Genomic DNA, 18874 nt, shown 5'->3' on the forward strand with positions numbered 1-18874 from the left:
GGTTTTGTAGATGGAGAAGAGAGAGAAAAAAAAAAGGAGACAAACGTGAAATTAATAAAATAATAGGATACACATCTACAGTAACCGTGTATATATGCACGGTTACTGTAGCCAATGTATAAATATACACAATTTTAAAAGGACTGATGTGGAAGATTTTTTGGACAAAATGCATAAATTTGGTTACTTTTTGCATTTTGCAAACTTTTACATCCGCTGATGCGGATGCTCTTACTCTTTGGTGATTTTTCATTCTCATCAAGTAAGAAGCGAACAAGTTTCTTTTTAGCAAAGGTAGAATTCTAGACCCTTTATATAATAATAAGAAATTTTACTAATTGAGCTAATTGTTGAAATTCACGTATCACTAACATTTTGATTTTGAGATTTTCAATTTACATATGCTATGATAATAACTAACGTACACAAATAGTTCATCTTATGTTATGAAAAATACTTATAACTCTAGCCCCAACCAAAAAAAAAAAAAAAAAAAAACACTAGTCAATCCAACAAGCTCTGAAATAATATTTTGTAGATATTCAATACATCAATGAAACATGCCTAAACATTACATTAGAGATAAATGATTCTAAATAATATTACATCAGAGATATTGCACTCTTTTATTTATTGCCTACGAGGTGATTACTTCTTATTTATTGTGAGTTAGCAAAAACTCTTACTTATTATAATAATGATTGTTATCCACCATAAAATGTTGCTCTTATTCCTTGATGCACTTAATAAAGCCCTCTTCTTAACTGAAATTGACTTGGAACTTAGGATGTTTGTTTGGAGAAAAGAGCCCCCAGTGTTTCTCAAAATCTAGAGTCTTGTTGTTCTCATCAAACATGGCAAACACATAAGTTTCAATAGGCCTTCCGGGCTGCTTTGGTGTCCCTCCCTTCACATGTTGAACCAAATTGGTAATGTAAGTTCTTTCATTATCAAGTGATGTTGCTACTCCACCATCTGAAGGCCAACCACTCTCTGATATAACAATCACCAATGATCCCCCGCTAGCCTTCTCTAAAGCCGAGTAAATAGTGTCAAGAATGGCATCGAAAATGTTGCGATAACTTAGTGGGGGATCATTCACAACAGGTGAAGGAGATGTGAAAAAAGCATAGTCAAGACGAATGTCTTTGGTGTTACCAGTGTAACTAAAATATGGGTACAAGTTAACAAGTAATGGGGACCCATTGTTCACTAAGAAACGAATGAAAGGATCAAGAATTGGCCTATAATCGGCTCTGAAGAGCCTTTAGATGGAGGGAAAGAATCTGATCATGAAAGGACTCCAGTGTCAATGGTAGTGGAAACTTGGATTTGGTTTAGTCTAGCCCCAGAAATTGCATTTTGAATGTTTTGCATGGTGGGGACAAGGAACTGTGCAAATGAATCCAAAGGGTTTACTTCATTTCCAACTGCAATGTATTTGAATCTGACATTTCCAAAGTTTTTCACATTGTTTTGGACCCAAGCATTTGCATTGTTTTGGCTTGAATCAATCTCTTGAAGCTTGTCATTTGGAAGGCCTAGCATGAGCTCAATATTGGAGCCTCCAAGGGCTCAGAGAGCATCTTGGTTTAGATCATAAAGCCTCATTCTTTGGATGTTGTTTGTCTATAGAGTGCTACAACTTCTGTTGGTGGTGGTAGGTTGTTACCAAGCATTCCATAACAAACACCAACTTGGGCACCTGCATTAGATTAGACAATAAGTCAATGGTTTTACATGCATATATATGCTTATGCAATTTATCTCATTCAGGGACTCAGGGAAGGAATGTTATAAATATATTGAAAGTGGAAGATTCATTGGGTTTGTAGGCTGACATAATATAATAATATATTAAAAGTGAAAGATTCATTGGATAATAATAGTGATGTTAGAGATATTATACATAAGACTTACTAACTGACGCGTTACCAATTATAAAAAATAATAATTCAAATATTCTTTCATTAAGTTGTTAAAATCCACCAATCACATTAATATGTAAACTTATTGTAATAAAATATGGACTAGCGTAGCATTTTCTGCAAGATATGTACTATATGATTAAGTAATCATGAAAATTTTCATTTGTTCAACTAATTGTTGCCACTTGCCACCACCATGAATTGGCTAGCGTAGCATTTTCTTGAAATAGACGCATTTTTTGCAAGATCCATACTCTTTCTCCTTGTGGATTCAAAGATCCTTTTGAGATTCGAGGTTATTTTTCTTGAAATAGACGCATTTTGTTTTTTGTAGCTTCCACACCATGCACATCAAGTTTTTGAGAAAATTCATTGTTGTAATCATATATGCTTTTGTCAACCCTTCAAAATCTCTTATTGAAATACAAATTGTGACAAGCTTTCAGAATTTGCCACATCTCTTTTCTAGTTGAAGCCATTTAATCTTTTAGGTACATAAGTTGAGAAATACCTTTTTCCACCCTTGTTATTGGTATATTCTTGGTGGTGTTCTTTTAATTCTAAGCTTAGCAAAGAGTTCCTTGGTATACACTTGGAATGAATAGTAGCTTGTTTGGAAGAACCTATTTTGAAATGTCTTTAAGTCTCCACTTATCCATCATTTTAAAGAAATGTGTTCTAATGAACAAATCAAGGGAAATTTCTCTCAAACATGATTTTCTACCTGGAATAGAAGCACCCTGATTCTCTATGGCCATTTAAAATTTTTTCTGTAATGAATTTGAGTTGATAGACTATGCATGACGCCATAGAATTTTTCAAACAGAGATTAAGAAACAAAGGCCTCGGTCCTAATATGTAAAACTATGATGGTGTCAGAACTCCCGATTCATTAATAATTTTGAATACAAAATGAATGTGGTATTGTACCAAATATGCAAACATGCAAAAGAGATGATCATATTGTGACAAGAACAACACTTTATTAAGACTATTTTCACATCTTGGATAGATACAAATACAATAAACTTGGTTCCCTGCCATGCAAAGGAACTACAAGTAAGTCTTATTTATAGTGATAATACACATAAAAGCTTGCCTTATTTATAAGTGCACTAGCTAGGCTTGCTCATTCTAGTTAAACTCAATTTGGTATTTAGGCTGTTTGTTTGGATAAAAGAGCCCCTAATTGTTCTCAATACCAGGAGGAGTCTTCTGATTCTCATTAAACATGGCGAAAATGTAAGTTTCTATAGGCTCGTTAGGCCTCTTTGGAGTCCCTGTCTTCACATGCCTAATCAAATTTGAGTTGTAAGTCTTTGCATATTCAGAACTTGTTGCCTGTCCTCCTTCAGTGGGCTAACCAGTCTCAGACACAACGATCTTCAAAGACCCTCCATTGGCCTTCTCTAATGCTGAGTAAAAGGCATCCAAAATGGCATCAAAAATATTTTGGTATCCATGTTCGCCATCTTGCACTACGACTGATGGAGAAGTAAAAAGAGCATACTCAAGACGAATGTTTTGAGTGTCGCCAATATAACTGAAGTATGGATACATGTTAACGAGTAATGGGTACTTATACTTCACTAAGAAGCCGATGATAGGACCAAGAAGTGATCGGTATTCAGACGTGAAGGAGCCTATTGATGGAGGGTAGGACTGGGCAAGGGCAGGTTGATAAATGGGAGTGGTTCTTATATCCAAGGCCAGCATTATATATTGCAATTCGAATGTTTTGCATAGCAGGGAAAAGAAATTGTGCATATGGACCTCCAGGCTTTATTTCATTGCCAGCTGCAATGTATCTGAATGTGACATCTCCATAGTTTTGCACATTGTTTTGGATCCATGTGCTTGCGTAATCTTGAATTGAAGCAATGCTTTGAAGCTCTTCATCAGGGACACCAAGCATTAGCTCAATTTTGGTGCCTCTAAGGGCCTAGAGAGCATCTTGGTTTTGGTTATAGAGTCGCATCCTTCCTATGTTGTATTGTTTGTACATATCTATAACTTCTCTTGTAGATGGTAAGTTGTTGCCAACCGTTTCGTAGCAAACACCTATCTTGGCAGTTGATTTAGATAGAACAACATGTCAAATTATGTACTAACCATATATGCTTGCCAAATATTTAATAAATCTACATTCAAGAACTCCCTGGATATTCATATAGTTTTGAAATTTCAAGTTTATTTATATAAAGAAAATGCGATATATATGGATGGAAGGGTAATTGACAAATGATTGATTTGAGGTTGTGCATGCATGATTTATCCAAGGAGTGTAAATAAAGGTCTTATAGGCGTAAGGCCTAAGGCCATCCCAAAAAAAGTATTCAAGCTCCTAAGATAACTTTTCTCTTGCTGCCCCAAGCTCAAACCCAAGCCCTCCTACTCCATTCAAATTGGCCTTAGGGCTTCGAGAGGTGCTGGTTCGCCCAACAAGTGCGGTGGTAACTAGTAGTTTTACATATGGTGTGCAAGAATATAAGCATGATGTAAAAGAGTGTAAACACGGTTGAATGTGAAGAATCAAAATCCTTCTCAGGATATATAAAATATGTACTATTTATATGAACTTATAAATTGATCATATAGAGGTTTTATTTGATTAGTTTTGATTTTGGAGCATAATGTATAACATGAGAGAGAGAGAGAGAGAGAGTTGTTATGTCTATGCTAGCCATCAGCATCACAAACAGTAGCATTAAGGACATTGCTGAAGGACTATTTCTAGTTGAATTAAACTTAGCCATTAAAAAAAACATGGAAGAGAAGACTAATAACTTGGAATGAAAAGCAACTATGCCGCCAAATACTCTTTTTATAGAGAGAGATGCTTGTGCTTGAGATTAAGATTTTTGATTGACTATAGCTAGTCAAACACTCCATGGAAATCGATTGCTTAGTAGTCATGACACTACAAGCACTCCATGTAAATTAAGTTATACAAAATTATCTACGGCAACCAAGTGCATCACTTAGAGCTTGTCTAACTGGTTGTTATTTTGTTGGACTTTGTCCTTCCTCAAGAAAATTTAGGCTTCTCTACATTGCGTTGTGAGAATGTTTATTTATATGCTTATGCAATTTATCTCATTCAGAGACTCAGGGTAGGAATGTTATAAATATATTGAAAGTGGAAGATTCATTGGGTTTGTAGGCTGGCATAGTATAATAATATATTAAAAGTGAAAGATTCATTGGATAATAATAGTGATGTTAGAGATATTATACATAAGATTTACTAACTAACGCGTTACCAATTATAAAAAATAATAATTCAAATATTCTTCCATTAAGTTGTTAAAATCCACCTATCACATTAATATGTAAACTTATTGTAATAAAATATGGACTAGCGTAGCATTTTCTGCAAGATATATACTATATGATTAAGTAATCATGAAAATTTTCATTTGTTCAGCTAATTGTTGCCACTTGCCACCACCATGAATTGGCTATTTTGTCTTCTAACTTCCCAGTTGAATCCACAAGGAATAAGTAATAACTAGAATTCAACGGAAAGAAAGGAGAAAAATATTTTTGAAAAATTCTTATTCATGGAATTCTGACCTGAATTTTTGTTTATATATTATACGCCTATTTAAAGGCTTATGAAAACTTTTTTTTTTAGTAATATGATTATATTTTGACTAGCAGACCCTTAAACCTAGAATCAAGAAAATAAAATCATCGGTACTAAGATAGCGATAATTATATAAAAATTAAAAAACTAACAAATGATAAACATTAAACCCCATATGTTGTCCTATATCACTTAGTAAAATGTCCTAGTTCTACACATGATTTTATTGGACTCCCCTCTCCCTTCTTTCTCTACCCATTATTTTGAGAGAGAGAGAGAGAGAGAGAGAGAGAGCCAAAACCAAACAAAACAAATGAAGAAAGGTCCCCCACACGCACACACACCCAGAGCTAAATACAACTAATGGGGTAGTTCTTAATTTAGAAGGCTAGTTGTGGCTCATTTAAGAGAAGTAATTTGGTGACTTCCTTTTATTAGGTGCCCACTCTAAAGACACCTATTGAGTTGAGTGGCGCTTAATTAAATCCTATTATTACATTCCAGGCTACTTTTGGTGAGCATGCAACGTGAACGTGCTTCAATTCTAAAAATGGCATGACGACCAAGACCGATTTGTGGAGATTGGACTAAGGTTGGTTCAATCAAGCTTAGCTCAAAGGAAAATCTATTGCCTAGAGGGCAACATTAATTGATTTAGGAGCCCTTCAACATTGGTGGTTTCTACTTTCTACTCCTATAGTTCTAGGGATAGTACTATATGGTATCTTAATAATTGTACATCCTCTCACAACAACATAGAACCCACATGTGGGTGCAAGAGGCCAGGCAGTACACTGTGGGTGTGTGACAATATCACAGCTCCTCAACCTTGGGTTAATTAAGACACAAAAGCATTTGATTTGGGCTGAAAAGACTTTAAAATCATGTATCAATATGAGAGAGAGAGAGAGAGAGAGAGAGAGAGAGAGAGAGAGAGAGACCTGTTGTGCCTAGGGTAGCCATTAGCAGCCCAAGCACCAGCATTATTGTGGAAATCATGGAAGGGCTTTTATCAGCATGACCGGATTTAGCCATTGAGAAAACTATATATGGAAGGAATAGGAAACAAAAAGCTAAGATAGCCAACTATGCCTTATGCCGTTGTTTAGCTGCCCTTTTATAGAGTGAGAGATATAGATGGATGCTTGTACTATATAATTTTTTGAGTGACTATATCCACATTCTACATTTTTGTTGGTCAAGCACTCTACGTGAACCAAGTTGTACACGAACCAACTTGCATCATTCAAGTCACATCTAACTGGTCATTAATTTGTGGAAATTTCTCCCCATGCCTTTGAATTGTCTTCAATTTTTCAATGACCCACTGTGTTTGGTTTTATTTGAGACAACCAGTCTTATTGGTTGCCTTCCTACGAAAATTTACATGTTTATGTGAAGGACGCATAGAGCTTTCCAATTGGATGGTATTTGAAATGGATTCATTTAATTTATGGTTCAAATTAAATATTATAAATTTAAAAGTATATCTAGTCTTATGGTATGAAAATTATACACCGTTAAATAGAGATGATCTTGTTCCTATGTTTTTACATCCTTGCAACATTTAATGGATGGACTGTGTCTTTCATTTCTACAATCAATCATTTTCCAATTTTATTTGTATCATGTACAAAGTTTGGATCACTTGTAGTGCTATTAGAAGTAAAAGAATGTTGCTTCTACAAGGACTCCTTGTTATCAAGGGAGTACTCCCATGGAAGTGAATAATTTTTCTTATCAAAGACCATTCAGTAATTGGCACACCTCTGACATTCTCAATAGCAACATTTAGGATCTAGGGTCTCCACCCCTCAATTTAACAAAAGGATATATAGTAACACATTTTTAGCAAATTTTATATATTTTGTATTACGCTTTATTTGGTAGGAAAGAAAAGAGAGAGAGAGAACGAATAAGAATCGCGTCAAGATTAAAAGTTTTTCTATTGTTTAAATGAGTAGAAAATAAGTGGGAAAGCAAAGAGAGTGGATGCTAATCTCCACCAGGTCCACTGTAGGGTCATTGGGCCCAGGAATATGTGTGGGGTGGCCCAAGAGTATTCTTTGGGCTAAAGGCCCAATCCGAGGACACTAAATGGTCCGAGAATGTATGAATGTCAACTCATAAAGCAATACTAAATAGTAAAATGGTAATGCCTTAACAAGTATGCCCAAGAAGTGATAACGCCATAAAATGTATACTTGTTATATATTTATGTGGACGTTATCTCCTTATTACTATGCTTAATTTGTATTATTAAGTCCTGATTTGCATTAATTCCTATTATTTATCTTTACATAATTTCTTGAATAAGATGTCATTCATTGTGTGTAATTTTCTACTTTCAGGAAATCATGTGTAAAAGATGAGTTATAGGAATTTGTGAGAGAATGGAGGCCAAACTAGAATTAAAGTGGAGCTAAAGGACCATGCTTAAATGTCTAAGGAGGTGCAGCTGGAGTGCTTGGATCGTCTACTCTGATTGAAAGCTTCAAATAAGAAAAGAAACCAAAGAGGCAGAATCTGAAAAGGAAAAATCTGATTTGAGCATTGATCAGTATTTTGGGCGTATCTCTCTCATAAAAAATCCAATTGACACAAGGCCAGATGAGTTGGAATCGTGACTTAATTATCTACAACTTTCCAGTTTTGAGTTTTTTGAAATTCTCAATTTTTGAAATCCGAAATTAACTCACAAGTTACCGTTGTAAACCTGGATGTGAATTAAAATAGAAAAAAGTTTTATTTTCTTTGGACACTTAGACATTAGGGTTTCGAAAGGGAGGCTGTGAGAACGAATTTTGGGCAGAGAAAACTTGTATTTTCCTTTCTCTAATGGCAGCCTAAACTCTTTGCTAGGGCTAGGGGTTATGTTTCTTCTATACAGTATGAATATTCAATGTGATTCTTTCTAGGATTTTATCAATGACATATTTGATTGTTCAAATAGATTTCTTTTGATGTATTAGTTCTTCCATGCTTTCAATAAGTTCAATCATGTTTTTCTTATTGTTTAGATGAATTTCTAATAGTTTCAAATAGAAATCATATTTTAAAGTGAATGGGTTTTTCTAAAAAACTTTTCTAACCGCATTATTAATCGAGGTTATAATGCGTTCTTGAATTGTCTTAGTTCAACCGAATCATAAGTTTTTAATTGTATAAGAACAATCAATTATGAAATAGATATTTTCTTAGATCACAAAGAATTTCATATCGATATATGGAAACACCCTGATGCCCTAGTATTTACATTATTAATTTGAATCAGTTTTTATTATTATTCTTGTTAACAATCACCAAGCAAAAGTATTTTTTTTTTCTTCACTCAAATTGTCATTTAATTATATTGTCTTTGAATTTACCCTGCTCTTTGTGGTTCGACCTCGGTACTCCGAGAATTATATTGCTACAATCTCCTGCACTTGGGAGTGAACAAGGAAGAAGATGGTCCGAGGAAGATTATGTCCTCGGCTATGTAAAGTCGAGGTAGGTAAAGGGCTGGTTAACATTCACAGGCAATGTTCTAGAAAATCCTATAGGTAAGGGTAAACATAGTAAACCTGGAAGATAAGAGGAAGGGCGGTGAAATATCTAGAATAAAGCTGTTACCACCGCCCCCGCATTGAATGCTCTGCAATTGCTGTTCTGGCCGCATTACTGGGGAAATGAGACCTGAGCATTAGAGTTTAGCCTAACTCCTGTCTCCAAAGACTTCAGGGGAGGTGGATAGGACATGTATCTAAACTAGCAATCTAACCCTAACATGGAGGATGAAGAGGAGAAGGAGGGGATATAAAAGGAAGAAGGGACCTTCAGCAAAAGGGGGCAGAAAAGGAGAGAAAAAACACTGTATACCTCGATATACATAATTGTAATCTATCTTGGGAAGAAGGAATATAAATCATCTTCAGCTTGTGTCCGAGGAGAGGGGTCTTTCATATAAACAATTCCTTGTGTGTATCGCGGTGATCAAGCCCATCAATTTTGTTATCTATATCTCTAGAACCTAGATTTCAAGCCCACTCTCTACAAATTTTTATTTATTTTTTATATTACACTCACCTCTCCTTTAATTTTTAATTAGAAACTCGCCTCCCATAAATTACAAACTATTGACACTAACCTCCCTAGATGATTGGAATATATAATTTAAAAATCTTGAAATAAAAGATTTTTTTTTTAAAAAAAATTCAAATTTCCTATTAGAGGGGGGTATACAAGCTGAGGGTAAAATAGAAAATTCAAGATTTTTAAATTCTTTTTTCAGTTATCCAAAATTATCTACGACAACCAAGTGCATCACTTAGAGCTCGCCAAACTGGTCCATGGAAATTAAGTTATACAATATTATCTACGGCAGCCAAGTGCATCACTTAAAGCTCGTCTAACTGGTTGTTATTTTGTTGGACTTTGTCTTTCCTCTGGAAAATTTAGGCTTCTCTACATTGCGTTGTGAGAATGTTTATCTATATAAATGATATCTCACTATAGCATGTTGCCTTTCTACAGTTGTGTGATAGTGAAAACTCTAATATGAAATATCATTTGTGCAAATAGTAGAAGCTCTAGTATCTCCTGTGCAATAAAGACTCATAGATTGGAGCAAATAACAGAAAAGACAAATAAAGCACCAAGCACACAAAAATGCAAGAAATTATGTGGTTTAACAAGTAGCCTATCTCCATGGAAAGAGAAATCAAATCCACTATATTCAATAATAATTACAACGCACAATCTCTCTCACTCTCATCTGGGTATTCTTTTTACTCCATAGAATGATCGATTATCAAAAAAAAAAAACAAAAAAAATCCATAGAATGATCAAATTGCTCTTCTTCTAAAATTAATTTTCTCCTAGAAGAATTCTTCTTCTAATAATCTTCTCTTCTTCTCAAGGAATCCAAATCCCCAAGATTTACCTTAAACTTTAACAAAAGACACAAGACAAGAAAAAATTCAAGCAAGATTACAATAGTAACACAATAACTATCTCAAGAAACCCAAATCCCACAGTTTGCCTTAAACTTTCAGTAATGACACAAGACAAGAAAGCAATGATGCGGCACTCTCACATACACTAAAACTAAATAGGTGGCTTAGTATATATACATGATTATAGTGGCTGGAGTGCACGATACATTGTTTGCGACCTACTTTAAGAATTGGCTAATAGTAGTCTCTTGTTATGGGCAAGGTGCTTATAATGAAGTGACATTAAAGCCAGTATAACAAATTCCTATTTGGACTTGGTTCCAGTTTGACTTTTCATGGCATGAAAAAGAAGTTGACTTGATTAGGTTTTTGAAGTTTTCTTTGTATAGAAGTAAAGTTTATTCCTTGTCAAAAATTAATGTATTCCTTCTTCAAAAAAGTAGTTAACATTTGTTTGATAAGAGCCTTGTAGTTTAATTGATTAACATCTCTTGATGTTTTTAATGGAGACATCCAAGGTTCAAATCACTCTTCTCCCATTATAACTATCAAATTATACCATATAGTGCACAACAATTAGTGTAAGTAGTTTTACGGTTTCAGCTATCACACAATAGGCTTCCAAGCTATACAAAAATGGGCTCTCTTCCTCTGTAAATTAGATTTTTTTCCTAGGAAATGAAAAATCCAACTACAGATATATGAGGTGCAAATAATAAAAGATAAACATAATAAAAAAAATCAAAGTAAACACATTAATCATGTAGTTTTCCTTATAAATTTTTTTATGAAGATTAACTTAACGAATTACAAGGATCATGGATATATATACTGGAAAATCCAATATTGATCCCAGTAATCTAATTTCGCATTTTTTGAAACTTGTATCCTAATTAATCATTAACAATTTAACAATGACAATGATAAAACACATACATGAATATCACCACAATCCAAAAGCAATAAAATAAAGCAAAAATATGACACAAGAATTTTCATGATGAGTTTTGTAGAACTTTTAAAAGAAAATCCACTTCGGATAACCAATCCCACATGAAGTTTCACTATAAGATAACGATTCTTACTACTAGCCTATACTTACAAAACTTTGCAAACGTAGAATTGGTGTGTAACCAAGCAAACGACCCATTTGTCTCCCACTGCAGATTAGAATCTCCCCCATGGATGAAATCATTTGCACCAATTCAAAACTTCGGTATGATAGTGAATTCACGGGAATTTCTGTTCTTTGGATGGAAATCAGTTTAGGTTCACAATGTGAAAAGAATGGGAGAAGTATTTTCTCCATTTAGGCTCAGAGCAAGAAGGCTTCTTAGAATGCTCCTTGTACAACATCCTCTCTTTTGAAAGTCGTTCATCAAAGGGTAAAAGTTTAGGTTAAATCAATTTGCAAAATTGGTAATCTCACTTGAGCAAAGGTTGAGCAAAGTCTCTGCCCAGTTTTTTTTTTAAGTGAGTCCCGAGCTAGGTCGAGGGAACCATCTAAAACATGAGATCTTTAGCAATTCCTAATTTTAAAATTGACCTAACTTCTTTTGCAATGATTACCTATTTTGGCACATGGAATTTTGCAGCACAACCTAAGTCCTAGCAATCTCCTCCTTTGACAATTCTCTAATAAGATGTTACATATAACTCAATAAAACAAAACGGGACCTTAAAACCCAAAAAAACTAGGATTATTAATTTTGCAAGATTGACCACCAATCTTGATGCCAAAGATTAGTGTGAAGTCATCAGGTACAAAGTTACCTTGCCTACATATAAAAAGTGAAAGTTATTGGTGGTTTCCCAGAATAATTCTGCTGGAGCACTAAATTTAATCAAATCCTTACTCATGACGATGATCTTCTTTCATCTTGATAGCATCAAGGAAATATCCAAAACCTGCTGCGCAAATCTTGGCTTCGACTTCTGAACAAGCCCTAGACCACCATGAAGAGGAATGGGAGAAGTACCCTCGATTCTTGCAAGTCTGGGCTTACTACGACAAAGACACAGTGAGTTATGTATGAGATTCCAATATAGTGCACGCTCTATCACATGCACACCATGATCATGCAACTGATGCAAGCATGTCATTCCATCAATGACATCACACCAATATACATGACTCATGGAGTCAATTTGAAATAATTTCAAATCATGCCAAGACTTGTACACATATCTCATGCAACCAGGCATATGTTATGCCTCAATCTCAATTGTAAGTATTGCAACTTAACGACACCAACTACATTGCAAGATTTATCATTTGAAAAAGGTTACGTGTCTTCATTAAATCACATTATAAAAAATTTCGAAAGATAAGAAGATGGCTCATGTTATGGTTTCTTTCAAACTTAATGGAATACTGTTACATCAAACTCCCGTGTAAGTGTAATGAGCGTTCTTTGTCACCTAAAAGTCCAACATTGCCAAGAATGATCTTTGATTTTAAAATAATATTTTATTTACTGAAAACAAACAAACTTCTAAGAAGAATTCATGTACAAATTCTCAAAAAAATAATGATTTTCTATCGTTGTGGCATTTGACCAAGCATGTGATATGCAACCAAGACTAACAAGATTTTCAGATGCGTTCAACCAAGTAGTGCAAACTAAATCCTGCGTGCAAATTTATTGAAATAAAATCGAGACCCATCAAGAACAAGTCACATACATCAAGAAATCATTGCAAACCTATAAACACAAGAAAAACAAGCAGGAACTTCAAACAACATCATTGCGGAAACCCCATAGGGTAAAAATCTAGAATTTTTCTCAGGAAACAAAAGCAAAAGAAAAGAAAATTGACTAAAAGATTTATGACTTTGGGTTCTTGCAATAACCTATGCTCCTCATTTGTTGGTGGAATCACATACTTGTTCACCTTCTTTCTTGATGGATAGAGTGTGGGGTTGAGTTTACGAAGAGGAAGAAATTGTATTTGAAAATTTGGAGGGAGGGGAGAGGAGAGGTGAGTGGTTTTTTTAATAGTGGGAGATGAAATAATAAGACATCTAAACAATCGACATACTTCTTTTTTTGTCTCATCATCTTTAAATCCCTTCAAAACCTCTTCCCCTTCCCTTCAAAAATCACTTCCAAAAACATAAAATCAAAACTTTCAATTCAATTTAATCTAGTCATATTTTTCAAAAGACTAGTCAATTTGAAATTAGGATTTCTTGTAATCACTTATAAACCCATAATTCATCTAATAAACATCTAATGTGGGATTCGATACACATGCACAATACAAACTCAAATAAACAAATCCAATCAAATTCATTTTCTACCATGGAAAAGAAGCACCTGATTTCTTTGTGGCCATTTTAAAGATTTCCATAATGGATTTGAGTTGATAGACTATGCAGGATGCCATAAAATTTTTCAAACAGATTAAGAAACAAAGGCCTTGGTCTTAATACGTAAAACTATGAATCTAACAGAACCCCTTTTTTTTTTACGTTAAGGTGATAGAACTTTAATTCATGTATAATTTTGAATATATAAAATAAATGCGGTATTGTACCAAATTAATATGCAAACATACAAAAGAGATTATCATATTCTGATAAGAACAAAATTTTATCAAGACTATTTTCACATCTTGGATATATACATAAACTTGATTCCCTGCTACGAAAAGGGACTACAAATAAGTCTTATTTATAGCTATAATACACATAAAAGTTGTCCTTATTCCGTAGTGAACTAGCTAGTGCTATTCTTAACTAAACTTAATTTGGAATTTAGGTTGTTTGTTTGGATAAAAGAGCCCTAAGTTTTTCTCATAATCAAGAGTCTTCAGATTCTCATTAAACATGGCAAACATGTAAGTTTCTATAGGCTCGTTGGGTCTCTTTGGAGTCCCTCCCTTGACATGCCTAATCAAATTCGAATTGTAAGTGCCTGCATATTCAAAACTTGTCACTGGTCCCCCTCCAAAGGGCCAACCAGTCTTGGACACAATGATTTTCAAAGACCCCCCATTTGGCCTTCTCTAATGCTGAGTAAAAGGCATAAAAAATGGCATAAAAATGTTTCGGTATCCATGTTTGCCACCTTGCACTTCAACTGAGGGGGTAGTAAAAAGAGCATACTCAAGACGAATGTTTTGAATATTGCCAATGTAGCTAAAGTATGGATACAGGTTAACGAGTAATGGGTACTTATGCTTCACTAAGAAGCCTATGATGGGATCAAGAAGTGATCGGTACTCAGACATGAAGGAGCCTATATTGATGGAGGGTAGGACTCTGTAAGGGCAGCTTGATAAATGGGAGTGGAGACTTTAATATTCTTATATCCAAGGTCAGCATTATAAATTGTAGTTTGAATGTTTTCCATGGCCGAGAAAAGAAATTGTGCATATGGACCACTGGGCTCTATTTCGTTGCCAACTGCAATGTATCTGAAATTGATATCTCCATAGTTTTGCACATTGTTTTGAATCCATGTGTTTGCATAGTCTTGGCTTAAAGCAGTGCTTTGAAGCTCTTCATTAGGGACACCAAGCATGAGCTCAATAGTGGTGCCTCTAAGGGCTTGGAAAGCACCATAGTTTTGGCCATAGAGTCGACCCTTCCGATGTTATATTGTTTGTACATATTTATAACTTCTCCTAGGGACCGTAAGTTGTTGCCAAACATTCCATAGCAAACACCAATCTTGGCAGTCGATTAAAATAGAATATGTCAAATTTTGTGTCTTGATCATATTTCCATCATATGCTCACAAAGTACATAATAAAGTGATGATAGCAAGCCTCAATACTATAGCAAAGACGTTTGCAAAAATTGCAAAACAGTTTGTTGGATTGTCGGCAACGATTATTGTAACAAGAAGAAGACATGTTCTTGTTCTTCATTTAGAAGCTATATATGCAAAAATGGACTGCAAAATATGAAATCTATGCGAAAAACTGGATGAGGAGCACCTTGACTGCAAAAAGTCAACTTTGGCATTAAAGTCAACGGTTAACCATGCAAAAAGTCAATGGTCAAAGTCAACTAGAGCCTGTCAACAGAAGTCAATGGAGATGACGTAAGCGGCTGATGTAAGCAAGTGACTGGATGTTGACATAAGCTAGGGCTGAGATGGCATTGATAACATCACAGGCAACGTCAACTTGGAGTAGAAGAAGGCGCGTGCTCTCATGTAGATTTCTTGGGCGACGTGTGAGGGTGCGTGAAGGCTCCGATGGCTGCAAGACTTCCACAATTGAGTAGATCGGGGCAAGATGATCACAGTGGTACCTGCAAAAGCATAATCGGGCAAGATTCACGGCAACAACAATAATGGCAGTGGTCCTTATGGTGTGAGACTCCTTAATGATGGCGGTTATAGGTCTCGGACTAGAGACGATGACTGAGAGACGTCATAGATTCAACGGCGAATGGCTGCGGTGGTGGTTGTGAAGGCGGAAGCAACTGTGAGTTTGAAGTAACACCAAAGAGAGACAAGACTAATAAGAAAAGGTTAGAGCAATGACTTTAATACCATATTAGAAATACTGAATGAATTGTATTGTATTTCACAAGTAATAAAATATACATGAGTTTCTTTATATAGGAGGTAAAGTGTGCAATACAAGTATGTGTGCTATATAAGTAAAATAAGGTGGGCCTAGGACCTATAGCCTTTTACAAGTTAACTGTCATATATACACTTATGGTTAAATTTACATGTATAGTTAGACTTTAACGTTATGTTTGGATTGTGGGAGATGGGAGAGTAGAAGAGAGCAAAATGGAAGATGACTATAATACAATAAATTTTTGTATATTCGACACTTTCCTCTCTCCCTCCATCTTTCTCTGTTTCAAACATAGTGTAAAAGTATCATACCCTATAGCATTTTATGAGATCATTTTTACCAAATTTATAATGCAGACTCAGTTTTACCAAATTTATAATTGGAGAGACATTTAATATATATTACCCACGTATCTGTCATTATCATGCTAAACAAATATCAAGATGATTAAAAATTATTTTCTCTATAAGTTTATAAAATATTCAAAATCATGGTTTTATTATGCTTTATAAACAAACTAAAAACATGACTAGAATTGGATATTAAATTTTTTTTTACTAAGGTAACATCTGGCATACAATACACAAGAATAGAGAGTCCATGTTAACAATTTTTTGGTTTTCTAAGATTATCTCTCATGTCATACATGTTATATGTTCCAATAATGTTGCATACACAAAGAATTTCACAATTTTTTTTTACAACTTTTGAGGTGATAGGTTATGAATAGTATAATTTCATATAGAAACATAATTGGCATTACTTTATCGTATTTTAATCATTACCTATCACTTAAGCTATTGTGAAATTTTTTGTGATCTCCTTTTATCGAAATTGTTCAAGCAATACATGGAATATGTATGGTTTATGAGAATTTATAAAGTGGTCTTATAGAGGTTTTACTTTGTAAAAAGGTCTAGGGACAACTTTTGCCACGACTCTTGAGTGGTTGACTGTAGTAGTGGAGAAAAGGTGGTGCATTTATTACCACTCATATTTGACCACACATCAAGTTGTGGCAAATGGTGTGCTTCCAGAAGAATTATTTACTTTGATTAGTTTTGATTTGGGAGCCTAATGTATAACGTGCAAAAGGAGTGAGAGAGAGGGAGAGAGAAAGAGGGACCTATTATGTCTAGGCTAGCCATCTGCATCGCAAACATTAGCATTAAGGACATCGTTGAAGGGCTATTCCCAGTTGAATAAGACTTATCCATTGAGAAAAACATAGAAGAGAAACGTAGACTAAGAGCTTGGATTGAAAGCAATTATGCTTCCAACACTTTTTTTTATAGAGAGAGATGCTTGTGCTTGAGATTGAGATTTTTGAGTGACTATAGCTAGTCAAGCACTCCATGGAAATGGATTGTTTAATAGTTATATGCCACCACAATTTAACTAGTCAAGCACTCCATGGAAATTAAGTAACACAAAATTATCTACTGCAACCAAGTTCATCACTTAAAGCTCGTCTAACTGGTTGTTATTTTGGACTTTGTCTTTCCTCTAGAAAATGTTAGGCTTCTCTACCTTGTGATTTGAGAATGTTTACATATTGAAATGACCTATCTCATCATAACCGGTTGCCTTTCTATGAGGTCATTATGGGAAACAGAAACTCTAATATTAGTTCTTGTGTGATAGGATTTTAAATTTAAAGCATTTACTCTCTGGTGATTGTTCATTCTCATCAAGTCAAGAAGCCAACAAGTTTCTTTTTAGCATAGGTAGAATTTTAGATCCCTTATACAAGAATAAGAGGTTTTACTAATTGAGTTAATTGTTTGAATTCGCGTATCACTAATGATGAGGAATGAAAAAAAATTTACTCCAGACCGTCCATGGTCATCCACACCAGCAGCCGTCCAAAAGAAAGCACCAAGACGAGGTTAACACCCATGGTCGTCCATGGACGAAAACGCACCCGCAGCACTCGTCCTAGGAAAGCGCCCATCCCCATCCTGAAGGGATTCGTCCACAAGAGGACCCTTGGACGAGACTTTTACACTTAGGAATTACTAAGTACATTTCACCACTCCGCAACATACGTATAACTTCTGGTGACCATTGTATGAGAAAATATAACTCCTAAATGATTGTGGGAGTTATCCTTGAACCCTCGCACCTCCTCAAATCCAGGGGAGGTTACAATCCCAATAACTGTTCCTAGGACACTATATAAACATCCATTCAGACCAAAAAAAGGTACGTTTTTTACTTCTCCCAAAAAGTTGGAACTCCAAAAATATAGAGAGAAAACTAACTTTTTCATCGGAGGGTTCTTGGCCGGCGACCCCGGTCACCTTTGATCGCTTTTCTTTCTTTTTCAGGCCATCGAGAGAGCAAGTGGTCCTTTCAAGTCCGAAGCATCCAGCCTACTGATTTTCTTCGCATCATCAGTTGGCGCCGTCTGTGGGAACATCTATTCACTGTTCTTTTCGTTCAACTATCTGTATTTGTTGTCAACGATTAGCCTTTCCCAAACAAAAGGCCGAATGGTTCGAACAAGATCAAGGGCTACCAGCCTAGGCCACCAGGAGAGTAGGGATGCTTCTAGTAATCCCCTTCGCAATTGCAGGTCAGCGCCTGTCATGCAACCGCCTTCTGTTCAACATATACAATCCATGGCTACCGTTATGGCCGAATTGACCCATCAGAATCAGGAGTTGAATAGGGAGATCAACCTTAGGAGGTAGCGCCAAGATGGGCACAAGGAGGGACAAGCCCAAAGTCAGGAAGGTGGAGGAGAAAATGTTGAGTCTGAAAATCAAACAAGGGGTACCGCTTCAAGAAGAGTGCCACACTTGGAAAGAGAGATGGACCAGATGAGAAAAGCCATTGATGAGATGAGGGAGAACATGAGGCGGGCAAA

At 35.3% G+C, this 18874-nt stretch overlaps 1 long non-coding RNA gene and 3 pseudogenes across 1 annotated transcript; all 4 read right to left on the bottom strand.

The window, feature by feature from the left end:
- Nucleotides 1-730: 730 nt before the first annotated feature.
- Nucleotides 731-2686, bottom strand: LOC142609249 (glucan endo-1,3-beta-glucosidase, basic isoform-like; annotated as a pseudogene).
- A 376-nt stretch (nucleotides 2687-3062) lies between these two features.
- On the bottom strand, nucleotides 3063-6572 carry LOC142609565 (glucan endo-1,3-beta-glucosidase, basic isoform-like; annotated as a pseudogene).
- A 4952-nt stretch (nucleotides 6573-11524) lies between these two features.
- LOC142611414 (uncharacterized) lies at nucleotides 11525-13566 on the bottom strand. Its single transcript, XR_012840030.1, has 3 exons — nucleotides 13310-13566; nucleotides 12312-12460; nucleotides 11525-12233 (listed from the first exon to the last, which is right to left on the bottom strand). It is a non-coding gene; the product is annotated as an uncharacterized LOC142611414 (long non-coding RNA).
- A 627-nt stretch (nucleotides 13567-14193) lies between these two features.
- On the bottom strand, nucleotides 14194-17231 carry LOC142609250 (glucan endo-1,3-beta-glucosidase, basic isoform-like; annotated as a pseudogene).
- Nucleotides 17232-18874: the final 1643 nt, after the last annotated feature.

Source organism: Castanea sativa, chromosome 9 (genome assembly GCF_040712315.1).
Source record: "Castanea sativa cultivar Marrone di Chiusa Pesio chromosome 9, ASM4071231v1".
Lineage (NCBI taxonomy): Eukaryota > Viridiplantae > Streptophyta > Magnoliopsida > Fagales > Fagaceae > Castanea > Castanea sativa.